This window comes from Eulemur rufifrons, chromosome 2 (assembly GCF_041146395.1).
Source record: "Eulemur rufifrons isolate Redbay chromosome 2, OSU_ERuf_1, whole genome shotgun sequence".
In the NCBI taxonomy this organism is placed as follows: Eukaryota; Metazoa; Chordata; class Mammalia; order Primates; family Lemuridae; genus Eulemur; species Eulemur rufifrons.
In genome coordinates this window covers 61844819-61858307 of record NC_090984.1, presented here as the reverse complement: position 1 = coordinate 61858307, position 13489 = coordinate 61844819, and the positions used below count along the sequence as shown (strand labels likewise).

Genomic DNA, 13489 nt, shown 5'->3' with positions numbered 1-13489 from the left:
AGCAGCCCACCTTCCTAGCCCACAAACTTCCCACAACCTGTGAAACTCGCATTGGCCCTCACTCACTGATCAGTTTCTCCCTGGTCCTTCGCTCGGGGCGCCCGCCCCTGCACTGGCCCTTCCCTTCCTCCCCTCACCCCAGCTCTTTGGAAGCCAGGGCGGCTCCCGGCCCCCTGCCGCTGCTCTTTGCCCCGGGCCAGGGCGCTCGGGCTCGCCCACGGCGGCACTGGGCATGCTCAGAGGCAGCCGCGGGGGCAGGTTTGTTTCGCGGGCGCTCGCATTCGGCGGCGGGCGGGCGCTCGGCTGCAGCTGGAGCTCCAGCGCCCGGAGTTAGAGTTGCCGGGAGTTTCCCCCCACCCCTCCCTCTGCGCGCGCGGCAGCAGGAGGCGGCGCGGGAGCCGCGAGCGGCGGGGAGCCAGCACCCGGGTCGGCTGAGCCTTGTTCGGAGCCCGGAGCCCGGATCTCCGCGCGGGGCAGCCCCCGGGGAGGAGCCTCGTCGGCTGGGACGCGTGCCGCGCACTGGCACTGCCGGGACACGAGCCAGGCTGCACGGTAGGGCCCGGGCGTGGGGACCCGGGCGGGCAAGGCGGAGGCCAGGCCCGGGGGGATGCGGTTGCAGCCACCCTGGCTGTTGGGGCGCCTGGCGCTCCGTCCGATGCGGGCGGCTCGGGTAGGGGCTGGCTGCGGGGCTAGAGGAGTAGGCAGACGCCCAGAGAGATGCTTTCAAGTTGGCGGGTGGCGGGAGATGAGGCTGCGCGCCCGGGTGCAACTGTTTTGTGCGCGCAGAGAGGGACTTGGGTCCCTGCTTCGCTCCAGAGCTGGGACCGGGTGTTTGAGCAGGATTGGACAAGCCATGGAGCAGAGCAGTTCCCTCCGAGAAAGTTGAGGATGGAGCCCTTGTTTCCTCACTGTCCCTGAGGTAGGATGGGCCCCGAAGGTGCCGGCTCGAGGCCATCAGTGTGGGGAACTCAGTGGGTCGCTGCGCCCCTAGGCTGAGCTCCCCTGCCCTCGGCAGAAACCTGCGAATCACCCCTATCTTTGCGAACCCTGGCGTCTTCTAGGAAAATCATTGCTGCCAAAACTGTGCCGGGCCTTTCTGGCGGGCACGGCTTCCTGCCCCCTGGGCTCTTAGCACCGGGCAATGCCCCCTCTCCAGACCTCAGACGTGGTCAAGGGCGCCAGGTTCCGAATTCGCGCCTGCAGTCCACGCCGGAATCGTGCCTCACACACACGGCGGGGCAACGTGGCTGGAGTAGGTGGATGGCCCGATTGTTCCTCTGGCCCTTCCAAAGGTTCACGGCACCCTACTACCTCATCCTATTCATCGTCTCAGAGGACAGTGCCTGGAGGTGGACAGTTGGGATGACATTGTTTCTTAGGATAGGACGCCTGGGGTGTATCTGCCTTTGGTTCTGGCTCCAGGACTTTAAAACGAACCCCCTCCCCTTTCTATTGTGCTTCCTCGGGCACTGGATGGGAAAGAATAGGGCCGGTGGGGCCACAGGAACATCCACCTCATTCCACTGGCTTCCAAGATCGCGGGTCGGGCAACCCCAGGACCGTGGAACTGGAGTTGTGCAGATTGCAAGGGTGTGGAGGATGACGACGGTTTCCCCTGGCTCCACTTTTTTCACTTCTTGTTTTGAGTTTTGGGGTTTTGCCTGCACACTAGTCAGAGCTGTGCTGTCATAGGGGGTGGAGGAGCTTCAGCCGAGGCAGTGAGCCGCTGTGCGCCTCGGAGGCTGCTAGTGGGAATCGGTCCAGAAATGATTATGCAGGCTAGAAATATGCCTCTCTTTTTTCTTTTTTGGCTGAACACCTTGGCTGTTGAGTTTGTGTGTTAAGTTCTTAAAGGGACATTCTTACACTACTTAAGTGTTAGGATTTAGGGGTCACCATTTCTGCGGCATGCTTTTCTCTTTGCTTTTTCCTTGGGGGTAGTCTGCTTTGGGGCAGATTTCCAGATGTGGGAATCACACGGTGTGGATATGCTACACAGTTCTAGAGTCAGACAGACCTGAGGTCAAGTTTCAGCTTTACAGCTGATGACAGTGCTGATGGTCAAAATATTAGCCACTCTGAACTTCGGCTTTCTCTTCTGTCAAATGGGAATAATGGTGGCCTTATCTCCCTCCGTTGCAGGTTTGTTGTGAGACTTGGATGAAATAATGGAAATGAAAAGTGCTAAGAAACTTTAAAGCACCATTCAAGTCTTAGGTATTATCTCTGTGCTCTTTATTCAGGTATTTTGAATTAATTAATCCAAAATTATAAGAAGACATCTAAGTCTTCTCCTCTCTACCCACTCCTCATCAAGTACTTTAGTTGCTTGAGTCTTTGGAAGTAGCTATTTACCTTTTTTCCCCACTCTATCTTAAAATCCATCTGTCTTTTAAGTGTCAGAGCTCAAGTCCTCATATTTATCTGAGGGAGGCAGCATGATATAGATTAGGAGATGATCAGGGTTGATTTATCAACATTCATGGTCCTGGCCCCCAGAATTGGCACATCAGCAAGGCCTTAGTTTGAGATCCAAGGTTGATGAAGTCGTCAGCAGATCCTGGGAACTCTAGACTTGACCTCTAATAGTGACCTTGAAGTAAGGACTCAACGCAGCATCTGTGAAATCAGTCAATGAGATTAAAAGCCAGTGCCAGTTGGAGGCAAGAACAGGTGAGTTTCTCACTCAGTTAATAAGGCTTTAAGCAGGCTCCTGAGCCACTCCAGGTGCTGCGTCTTCCCTAATCCTAGGGCAGTGGTTCTCACACATGGGCATCAGAAAGACCCGGAGAGCTTGTTAAACCACAGATTGTTGGACTACACTGCCAGAGTCTGATTCTCTAGGTCTAGGGTGGAGGTCTAAGAATTTGCATTTCTAACTTGTTCTGGATAATGCTATTGCTGCTATAGACCCTGCCTGTGGAATCACTTACTTATGGGTGAGAGTAAGAGAGATGAGCTTTGTTCTGAAATGCCATTATGTTACTACCTCATATATAAAGACAGATATTCTTTAGGGCACTTTGGGAAGTTAGTTCCCTTAAGCATTTTATATTTCAATACCTGTGCTACTTACCATTGTCCAGTTTTAATATTAATAATTCTGATTGCTCTTCAAATGAATGAATTTTACAAAAAGATAGGATTACCCCCTTCTTTTCATACTGTAAAATACTTAGTGTCTGGTTTCTGGATCACTCTTGGGTATTCTGAGATTGGCAACCCTTATATTGATACATCCAATAACTACCTTATTTCTTTCCTTTGGGGACCTCAGACATTTGAGGAAAGAAGGTTAGATACAATTCTGACCACCTGAATCTTGTAGTTGGAGGACAGATTAAATCATTTAGGAGCAAGTTTGAAAAGAATTTGCAGTGGTGTCTTCCCTGAATGGACAGCTTACCCAGGCCTGGGTGGGTGGTGGGTGGCATGAAGTACACCCCATTACAGACATCCCATGGTAGTTAGACCCAGGGAAAGACTTTTGGAGGAAGGTGGCATTGGCAGTGGCTGAGACCCTCTCTCACTTTCCAAGGGAGTGGAAGGCCAGCTTGCAAGGGCAGCTGTGCAGTATCAGTGTGGTGTCCTCTGTAATTTAGTTTATAATCAAGCACTGTTTTGACTCAACCCAATCTTCAGCTCTTCTTGTCTCCCAAGCCGTGGTTCTGTGCTGAAAGCTTGCCATGACTTATGATGACCTAGATTGTGGCCTTGAATTTTAACTGCTTTGTATCAGAGAGTCTTCAGGAGCCTGCTTGAGTCAGGAGGGTTTTTGCGATAACATCCTAAGGAAGAAATAAAGTTTATGTAATGTAGCACCCAAATGGACTAGGTGTTCAAGGAGGTCAGTCAGCACTTTGACTAGCTTTTGTGTTCTGCCAAAGGGGATCCCAGCTGACCATCATGCTTTATCTAAGCTGTCCATTTGTGCTTTGTTTTAGTTTTAAAATGATTAGCACTAGAGAAACCTATCAGTAAATCAGAAACCTATTCAAAAACTCAAGTGTACCACTTAGTGTTCTGATAGATAAAACTGCAAGGCCCAAACCTGTCTTCCTGACAGTAATCAGCACTCGGTGAAGGAATAGCCTTCAGGTTGTAATACTTAAGATTCATTAGCTGATTTAAATGGTTTCTCCCACTTAATATAAGTAGGGAACATTTCTATTTTAAAATTCCTTCCCATAACTTGATGTTTATATTTTGGGTGTTACCCCTACTTTTTGCTGCTGGGATTTTTTTCCAGTGTGTGAGGGAAGCCTCTTATCACTGTTGTTCACTTTTCTCAGTACATGATGTCTTTGCTCCCTTTAATCAATCTGTTGTGAGATAGTCATTGTGATCCTTTATTTCTCTTTGGTCAACAGGGCTGTTGTTACTGGGTCACAGAGAGTCAAGGCCCGTTCCTGGCCCACTATTCTCAATGTTCCTAGAGGGTGCTTTTAAACTAAAACTCTGGTTAGACTGCACTAGCTCAGTTCCAAGATATATTTTTTCCAATTTCAGAATCCAGAGGGGTCTTAAAAACTATGAACACATTTAACGTATGGTTTCTCTTCTTTTTCTGTAACCTGGCATGTTAATAGATTGTCTACCAATTGGTGGCATCCTCAAACAAAGCAAATTTAGTTGCTTACCCCACTAGAAAATATGGTTTCTATTCCATGCTATCCAGCCAATAGAATTGAGCAGCAATTGAGTTAGCTCAGCAGTTCCCAGAATATGTTGGAAGAATGTTGTTGGTGTGGTTATTAATAGGGGTGCTTTTAGCAAGGACATACCAATTTGGGAAACACTGCCTATTATTTTTCCTCTTATAGAGATTCTCAATATGGGCATCATTATATCAAAAACCCTGAGAAGTACTATAGTTAACAATATCAACAACAATAACTTGGTTATATTTACTTAAGTCAACGTTTCCCAGAACGCTGAACATTTTTAATGTTATGTAAGTATCCTTCACGACTCCATCACTAAATTAGTACATTCCAACAATTCTAATATGTTGTTTAACACCATCTATGGGTGGGGTGGTTTCACCTAGTATAATGTCTAATATTTAGGGTCATACATTAAATATAGATATTAATTGATGAATATGCTCTATAGGTGATTACTTGTTTTTTATTTCAGAGTAGAGGAATATTTTAAGCTGTGGTGGCAAAGAAAGTCTCCATTGAAGGAGCTTGATTGTGTTAATGGGAATAGTGGGTAGCACTTTTCTAGAGAGAAGGGGCATTTTAGGTTGGGGGATAACGAAGCAGGAGTGTGAAGACTTGTATTTGTGCCTGCATATAAATAATTTTCAGCACATACAAGAAAAAGGATTGTGCCTGGCACAGTGTGAGACTTAGTGAATCTGTGGTGGTGGTCAAATAACCTATTCAGTTCTTCCTTTGTTCTGTAAATGCACTGAAGTGGCAGAGGAGTTCTAGTGATGGATGACAGGAGAGCATGGTGAGGATAAGCAGGAGTGGAGGCACAGCACTCGGGATGAAAGCAAGGGGGCGTGCATGGGACAGAACTCAAGAATGGAAGTATTCCTGGGCCGTTAGTCATTAGGGAAATGCAAATCAAAACTGCAGTGAGATGCCACTTCACACCCACCAGGATGGCTAGGACCAAAAAGACATATAATAACAAGTGGAATACATGGAGAAATTGGAACCCTTGTACATTAGATTGCTGACGGGAATGTAAAATGGAGCAGCCACTTTGGAAAACAGTTTGGCAGTTCCTCAAAATGTTAAATATTGGCTTCCTAATGGCCAGTTCCACTCCTAGGTATATACCCAAGAGAATTGAAAGCATGTTCCTGCATACACTTGTATATGAATATTCATAGCAGCCTTATTCTTAATAGCCCAAAAGTGGAAACAGCCCAAATGTTCATCAACTGAAGAATGGATAAACAAAATGTGGAATATCCATACAATGGGAAACCATTCAGCCATAAAAAGGAATGAAGTTTTGATTCATGTTACAATACTGGTAGACTTTGAAAACATGCCTTGTGAAAGAAGCCAGCCACAAAGGGCCACATAGTGTATGATTCCATTATGAAATGTCAAGAATAGGAAGATCCATAGTGACAGAATTAGATTAGTGGTTTCTAGGGGCTGGGGAGAAGGAGAAATGGGGAGTGTCTGTTGATGGGTATGGGGTTTCTTTTTGGGGAGATGAAAATGTTCAGGAATTAAATGTGGTGATGGTTGTACAACTTTGTGAATACACTAAAAACTACTGAATTGTACATTTTAAAAGGGTGGATTTTATGGTGTATGAATTGTATCTCAATAAAAAAAAAAAAAAAACAAGGTGGCTGGGACCAAAGGAGAGTGAAAAAAAGTAATGAGAAAAATTCAGGGGTGGGGTGTCAGTTTCAAGTCAAATTTCCTGCTACTGGGAAAAAATATCTGGATTATTCATTTCTCATTGTTTGTCTTTGCATCTTCTAGGATTCTCCTGTTACTGTCTCATCCAAAAGTCCTTTCTCTGAGTTAAAAGAGTTTTGTTCCAAGTTGCTCCTGAGTCAGTGGCGGTAGTTTTCATGGCAAATGCCTTGTCATCTTTAAATTTGAGTGTGTTTCTGGATTTCCCTCTGGAGACGAATTCCATAATTAGGCTCCCCTGTGTGATCCACCAGAGGGCATGCTGACTATGCAGCTTGTGTTTAGCTTCTCCCCTAAGATTTGACTGTGGTAGACATTTTAATGTCATCTTCTAATTTGTTTGGGGAACTCTGTCAAGACTGTTCCCTGCCTCTTTTTAAAAAACCTGTTTCCAAACAGGGTTCATGGGGTACTTGGCATTACATGAACATCAACATATTTAGGTCCAAGAGTCATGATACTAAATGAGGTTTAACCCACTGGGGCTGAGGCATTTGAGCCCTGGATAGAGACACGCTTCTCTCTCTAGCAGTGTGGTGTAGCTGCGCTTCTCAAACGTGTGTTCGGGAAGCACTTGCCGATTTTGTCAGAATGCTGATTCTGAGTCGCTGGGCCTGGGATGGGTTCTGATATTCTGCGGTTCTAACAAGCTCCCCCAATGTGGATGCTGCTGCTCTGTGGATCACACTTTGAGTAGAGAAGATGTCTTTGGAATGGGTCCGAGCTGAGTGTGAAATATGCTCCACTGTTGCTGTGCGGTGGGACCTTGGACAAGTCATTCACATCTGAGCCACAATTTCTTATCTGTAAGATCAGAGTAAGACTGAACGCATAGAAAGGTGCCTCGCATGTTGTACCCGGAGTGTTACATGTTATTTGCCTTCTGCCCATTAGGGACCGAGAATTCCGTGGTGAGGATTAAAGAACAAAATGTATGGAGGAAAGCCAAGGCCAAGAGGTTTTTGATTTGTGTGGGTGGGGTTGGCATGGGGACGGGGTGTAGGAGACAGGGTATGAATCCTAGTTCTCAGGGCAAAATTAATTTGCTTATTAGTTTTCAAATTACCGTAGCTTTGGTAAAGTCTCTGTGCTAGTCTCAGCTGAGTCTGGATCATTTTTAGTCAACATGTTTGGTCTTTACTCTGCTGTCATGGAGTTGGTTTCTTTTTGACCATAAAGTCATCCCTGAGCTTCTCTGGTGGTGCTACCTTTCCTTGGGGTGGTGGGATCTGCCCATCCTTGCCTGGCTGCTTTCCATCCCCACTTATTGACACTTATCACATAGGAAAGCCAGAGGAAATAAAGGGAGCAAAAATGCAAACCTTTGAGCTTCATTAGCAGCATGAGTTAAAGTTTCCAGGGATGAGGTTGAAAATATTTGCTTCATTGTTGACTTCAGAAAATCTGGGCCTTTCGTTAGCTTACCTCCCATGAATCTATTAACTCTGGGAAAGTTAAATTGAATTAGGTTAATGGGGAGCAATTGGTGAGGAAGAATTGGAAACTAAAACCTGACATTGGCTGCAATTCTCCCACCTGGAGCCTGTGCCACTTGCTGTCATGACTCACAGCTTCCTCTGTCACTATATGGGATGAATTCTCACCCCGCTGGCCTGCCTTCCTGGTGGGGTGGGCTTGCGGGCATCGTGGGCACCTCTGTAAAGGATACACCATTACTCCATGGTGCTGGTTCGGGGCATTGTGTCCTCACAGGTTACGAAGGAGAGCTGGTGATTGTTAACTTTTGTTCTGTTTCTGTCTCCTTTATCATTTGCAGTGGGAGGAAATAAGAGATTGTGTTTACATTTCAATTAAGTTGACAGATCCTTTTAACTTTCTTCTGGGAAACAATATATACAAATAATTTTTAAGACTTAAACTAGGCTGGGCGCAGTGGCTCACACCTGTAATCCTAGCACTCTGGGAGGCCGAGGTGGGCGGATCGTTTGAGCTCAAGAGTTCGAGACCAGCCTGAGCAAGAGCGAGACCCCATCTCTACTAAAAACAGAAAGAAATTATATGGACAGCTAAAAATATACATAGGAAAAAATTAGCCAGGCATGGTGGCACATGCCTGTAGTCCCAGCTACTCAGGAGGCTGAGACAGGAGGATCGCTTGAGCCCAGGAGTTTGAGGTTGCTGTGAGCTAGGCTGACGCCACGGCACTCACTCTAGCCTGGGCAACAGAGTGAGACTCTGTCTCAAAAAAAAAAAAAAAAAAAAAGACTTAAACTAACAAAGCCACAAGTGCAATAAATCAAACCAGTTTTCAGTCTTCGAATTTTGACTTTCATTGCTCTCCCTATCCTGTGAGACCCTGTTCCACCTTCTTGTTTGAGTCTTTCATGGATTGGCAGGTTTGAGTCTTTAACACCTGATGATTTCGAAGAAAATGAGATTGTTCACTTTGTTACAATGCCAGGGATGTTGCACCAGCATCAGATCATCAAAGATAAGATATTTGGGTTGAAGCCTAATACACTAGGCTTTACTGGGACTTACTGTTCTTCCAGAAGGTGGAGGTGGAGATGTTGTTTGGAAGTGAGAATTATCTGATTCCTTTGGCAGGTGAGTATGTGTGCTACAATCCAGTCACCTTCCATAACCACTGTCTAGTAACTAAGCTTGGTCAGATAGGATATATATAAGTGAGCTAGTCTTTGTTTTTAGACTGCCTAGGAATGTGTTACCTTGTATAGTCTAAGCTAAAAGCCAGCAGTACCTAGTGGTTAAGAAGTGAATATTATTCTTGAAGAATTAATCTACCCTATCATTAAATAGCAATAAGGAAGCTGTCCTGTGGCTGAGAAAAAGCTAGGAGTAAAAGCTGGGTGTTCCTGAAGTAAGTCCTTTTAAAATTAAATCCTTATACAACTATAACAATAATTAAAAACTCTACCTTGGAGATAGGGAGTTGATATCTATATAAAGAGCTCAAAGCTAATAAAGTGGGCATTTCTCCTAATTTTACCAACTAGGAAATGAGACTTTCACATCCTTTTCTGACATTTCCAACCACATACCCACTGGTCTATCTACTAGTTGATTTTTAAATGGAACAGGGAATCCTGAACTCAGATACCTAACTTTTTTAGGAATAGCCTTTTCTCTCAAACCCCACTAGACTGTGAACTCCTTCCTGAGAATACAAATTAACACGTCTGGCATATGGTAAAGAATCAATAAAAATATGTTGAGCTGGACAGCTGCTTTTCTAATGGGATTCCCGTTCACTATCTAGGCTTAATTTTTTTTTGTCAAAAAGAAACCAACTCCATGACATAAAAATAAGAAATTCTTATTTAATATTTACCTAGAAGTTGTTGTGTACCAACATAGTTCACAGTTCTAAGCACTTTACAAATATTGATTCCTTTCATCCTCATGACAAGCTCTGAGAAGTAGGTCTTGTCACTTGTCCCTATTTTACAGTTGAAAAGACTGAGGTAGAGAAAGGTAAAGTAGCTTCTCCAAGGTCCCACAGTGGTGTGTAGCAGCATGAGTAGACTCCCCTTTTCTCCCTGCTTCAGCTCTTGAATATCAGCCTCTTGCCTTTTCCTGAGAGTTGCAGGGAAATAAGACCAGATACTCCTTTCCATCTTCACTTCTGTCCACCTCCCCTGTCCCCTACCTGCTTTCTGCCTACTCCCAAGTTCCAGAAAAATGACTAGAGTTTGGAAAATAAAGTAAGAGGTATAGAACCGTGGCTCGTTCCTATGGGACCAGGCTTGGGGTGAGGCCATTCACACAGGGGCTGTTTAGGATGAATTCCATTACCTGGGCAAGGCTGGGACCTCTAGTCCTAGGCCTCTGAGTTTGTTAGGTTACAAGCCATATGACCTAGGTCAGTGCCTCTCAGACCTTTTGTACATGTGATCACCTGGGTATTCTGACAGGTTTGAGATTCTGAATCACTAGGTCTTGGGTGGGGCCTGAGAGTCAGTGTTTCTAAAAGGCTTCCAGGAAATGAAGAAGACCAGTCCTTGGACCAAGGCCATAGAGTAGCTGAATCTGTGTGGGGCCAAGGCTGGTATTCCAAGCACCTTCTTGCCTGGATAAGGCCTAATTCCTAACCTGGGACCAAGAGAGATATAAGATGTCCAGAGAGATATGCACCGAGAAACTTCAAATTGCATGGAGACAGTCAGAAAGCAGCTGAAGACAGAGTGAGGAGAAACTGAGAGTAAAGGAAACTCGGTGCCTCCAAAATGAAAAATGGGCCTCGTTTCCACACGAGCTGAGAAGCTCTCTGCTCTTGATACAAAGCTTATTATAGAGCAGCTCTGGTGATACAACTGTGCGAATGAAAAGTATGATAACTTCCTATTTGAGCTGAAATGAAAGTTCCTAGAGAACCTATGCTACTGACCCCCAAAACTCTTAAAGTAACCCCCCAAAGCTCCTCACGCTCTTCCTAAGTCTCCTCAAGTTCTCCCTGCCCTGCAGCTCATCTGCTGTGGTATGTGCTGATGTCCTAAGAATGAATGTCGGGATACCTGTTTATGGTTACGAAGTTCTCTCATGGTGTCTCATTTGACTCTTGTACTTAATGACCCAGTTTTTTTAATAGACCTGTGGCCAATAGAGTCAGACTCCCTCAGAATCACAGGCTCACAAGTGACAGAGTTGGGAGCAGGCCTGAAGGTGGGAGCACGGCGTGGTGTTTCTTGATCTTTGTGCTAGCCCTGACTGCTTAAATACGTTTATGCCAGTGGACAATTTCAATGGTGCTCCCTGTTTGACTTTGTATGGGAAGAGACATCTAGGTGGGCTTGTTTTTTTGGGAAAAAAAATTTTATTGAAGTATAACAAATATAGAAATAAGTATAAATTATGTGGGTACAGTTCAGTGAATTTCCTTTTAAGAAGCACATCTGTTTGATCTTCACAGAGATCAAGCGAGAGAGCAGCTCTGGCATCCCTCGTGCCCCTTCTAGCCACTCCCTCCTCCGTGGCAGCCGCTGTACTGACTTCTCACACATGGGTCACTTCTACCTAGTTCTGAGCTTTACATACATACATTCATATTTTTGTTTTAATTTATAGCTGGCTTTCTGTTTTTTAAAAATTTTATTTTTAATTGACAAATGTAAGTGTACATATTATCATGTACAACACGATGTTTTAATATATGTATACACTGTGGAATTAGTAATCAATCTAATTAACATATTCATTACCTCACATACTTAGCATTTATTTGTGGTGAGAGCACTTAAAATCTACACCCTTCACAATTTTAAGTATGTGATACATTGTTATTAACTAGAGTCACCATTGTTGTACAACAGATCTCCTAAACATTCCTCCCTGTTTAACTGAAACTTTGTATCTTTTGACCAACATTTCCCCAATTCCTCTAATCCTCAGCCCCTGGTTACCACCATTCTACTTTCTGCTTCTATATGGGTTCATATGTCTGACTTCTTTCCCTTCATTTTGTTTGTGAGGTTCATCCATATTTCTTATCCAGCAGTAGTTTATTCCTTTTCATTGTTGGATAGTATTCCTTTGTATAAACATACTGCAATTGTTGATGGTAGATGTTTGAATTGTTTCCAGTTTTTGGCTATTGTGAATAATGCTGCTGTGAACATTCATGTGTGTCTTTTGGTGAATATAGGGTTGTATTTCTGATTGTGTGTGTGTGTATGTACAGCTGCTGAGTCCTAAGATGTGAATAAATTCAGCTTTAGTAGGTGTAGCTGAACACTTCTCCAGTGTGGCCCTTTATATGCCTATCAGATGTGAGTAAGAATTCTGTTGCTCACATTCTTGCCAACACTTACTCTGAGAAGTTATTTTAATTTTAGCCATCTTGATGTTTGTATAGGGGTCTATCATTATGGTTCTAATTTACATTTCTCTTTTTACTGTTTGAAGTTTAGCATGTTTGCTGTGTATATTGGCAATTTGGATTTTTTTTTTTTTTTTTTTTTTAAGAGATAGGGTCTTGCTCTGTTGCACAAGATGGAGTGCAGTGGCGTCATCATAGCTCACTGCAGCCTTAAACTCCTGGGGCTCAAGTGATCCTCCTGCCTCGACCTCCTGAGTAACTGGGATTACAGGTGTGTACTACCACCTCTGACTACTTTTTAAATTTTTTTGCAGAGATGAGGTCTCGCTATGTTGCCCAGGCTGGTCTTGAAGCAACATAGGGCTCAAGCGATCTTCCTGCCTTGACCTCCCAAAGTGCTGGGATTACAGGTGTGAGCCACCATGCCTAGCCCAATTTGGATATCTTTTGTGAAAAAGTCTCTTGCTTATTTTTCAATTGTGTTGTTTTGTGTGTGTGTGTGTGTGTGTTTTGTATTTTTAAAAACACAGAAAGAGTGCCGTGGAACATTTGTGAAAAGTGTTGAAATCTATAGTCATGGAGGTTACCTGTCACGGATAGCTGATTATATCCTCAAGTGTTTCTGGGGAAGGAGGAGGAAGACAGGGAATGATATCAATACAACCCTTTAGCAAGGAAGCTAAGGGTATGTGGCCCAGGGCAATTGTAAAGTTATGAAACCACTTGAAAGCTTAAAACCATTTAACCTGCAGATGAGTTTGCCTTTTGTAGAAGTCACTCTAGTAAACCCACTACAAAAGTATTGCTGAAAACGTTTTGGAATTACTTTCAATGTGTATCTTTTTGAATATTTTTAGTTGCTTTCAAAATGACCTTTGAGCATGTATGTGACTTTGGAAAATAGCAAAGGACCTCTCAGAGCCCAGTCTTGTGAATAAGGAACATGCTTCAAAAAAAAACATTATTTATAAGACTTGTCTGTAAAGGGATGCAACCTCCCTTCTTGGGGAAGACTAAAGATATTAGGGAAGAAGAAGGCGCCGATTTGGTGATCTCTTTTACACTGGGCAATAATTTATGAGGTATTTACTATTCTGAGTATTCTCATTTTATAGATGGAAAGTCAGGGGGTTAGAGAGAGAAAAAGAACACAATTTAGGAGTCAAACTTCCTGTGTCACTTTTTCCTTTTCCCCCCTCTGCCTCTGCTCTGACAAGTGTTGAAGGAATTACCAAACTTTGTTACAGCCAGAGAAACACGTGCTGATGGTGAAGGTCTGTCCTGTTACTGAGCC

At 44.2% G+C, this 13489-nt stretch overlaps 1 protein-coding gene across 2 annotated transcripts in view; it reads left to right on the top strand.

Annotated features, from left to right (window-relative positions):
- Positions 1 to 310: 310 nt before the first annotated feature.
- Positions 311 to 13489, top strand: part of STXBP6 (syntaxin binding protein 6) — a 235936-nt gene continuing 222757 nt past the window's right edge. For both annotated transcript variants that reach the window (XM_069463863.1, XM_069463857.1), the window contains exon 1: positions 311 to 552. The gene's annotated coding sequence lies outside the window, so the exon portion shown is untranslated. The remainder of the gene's footprint in view (positions 553 to 13489) is intronic.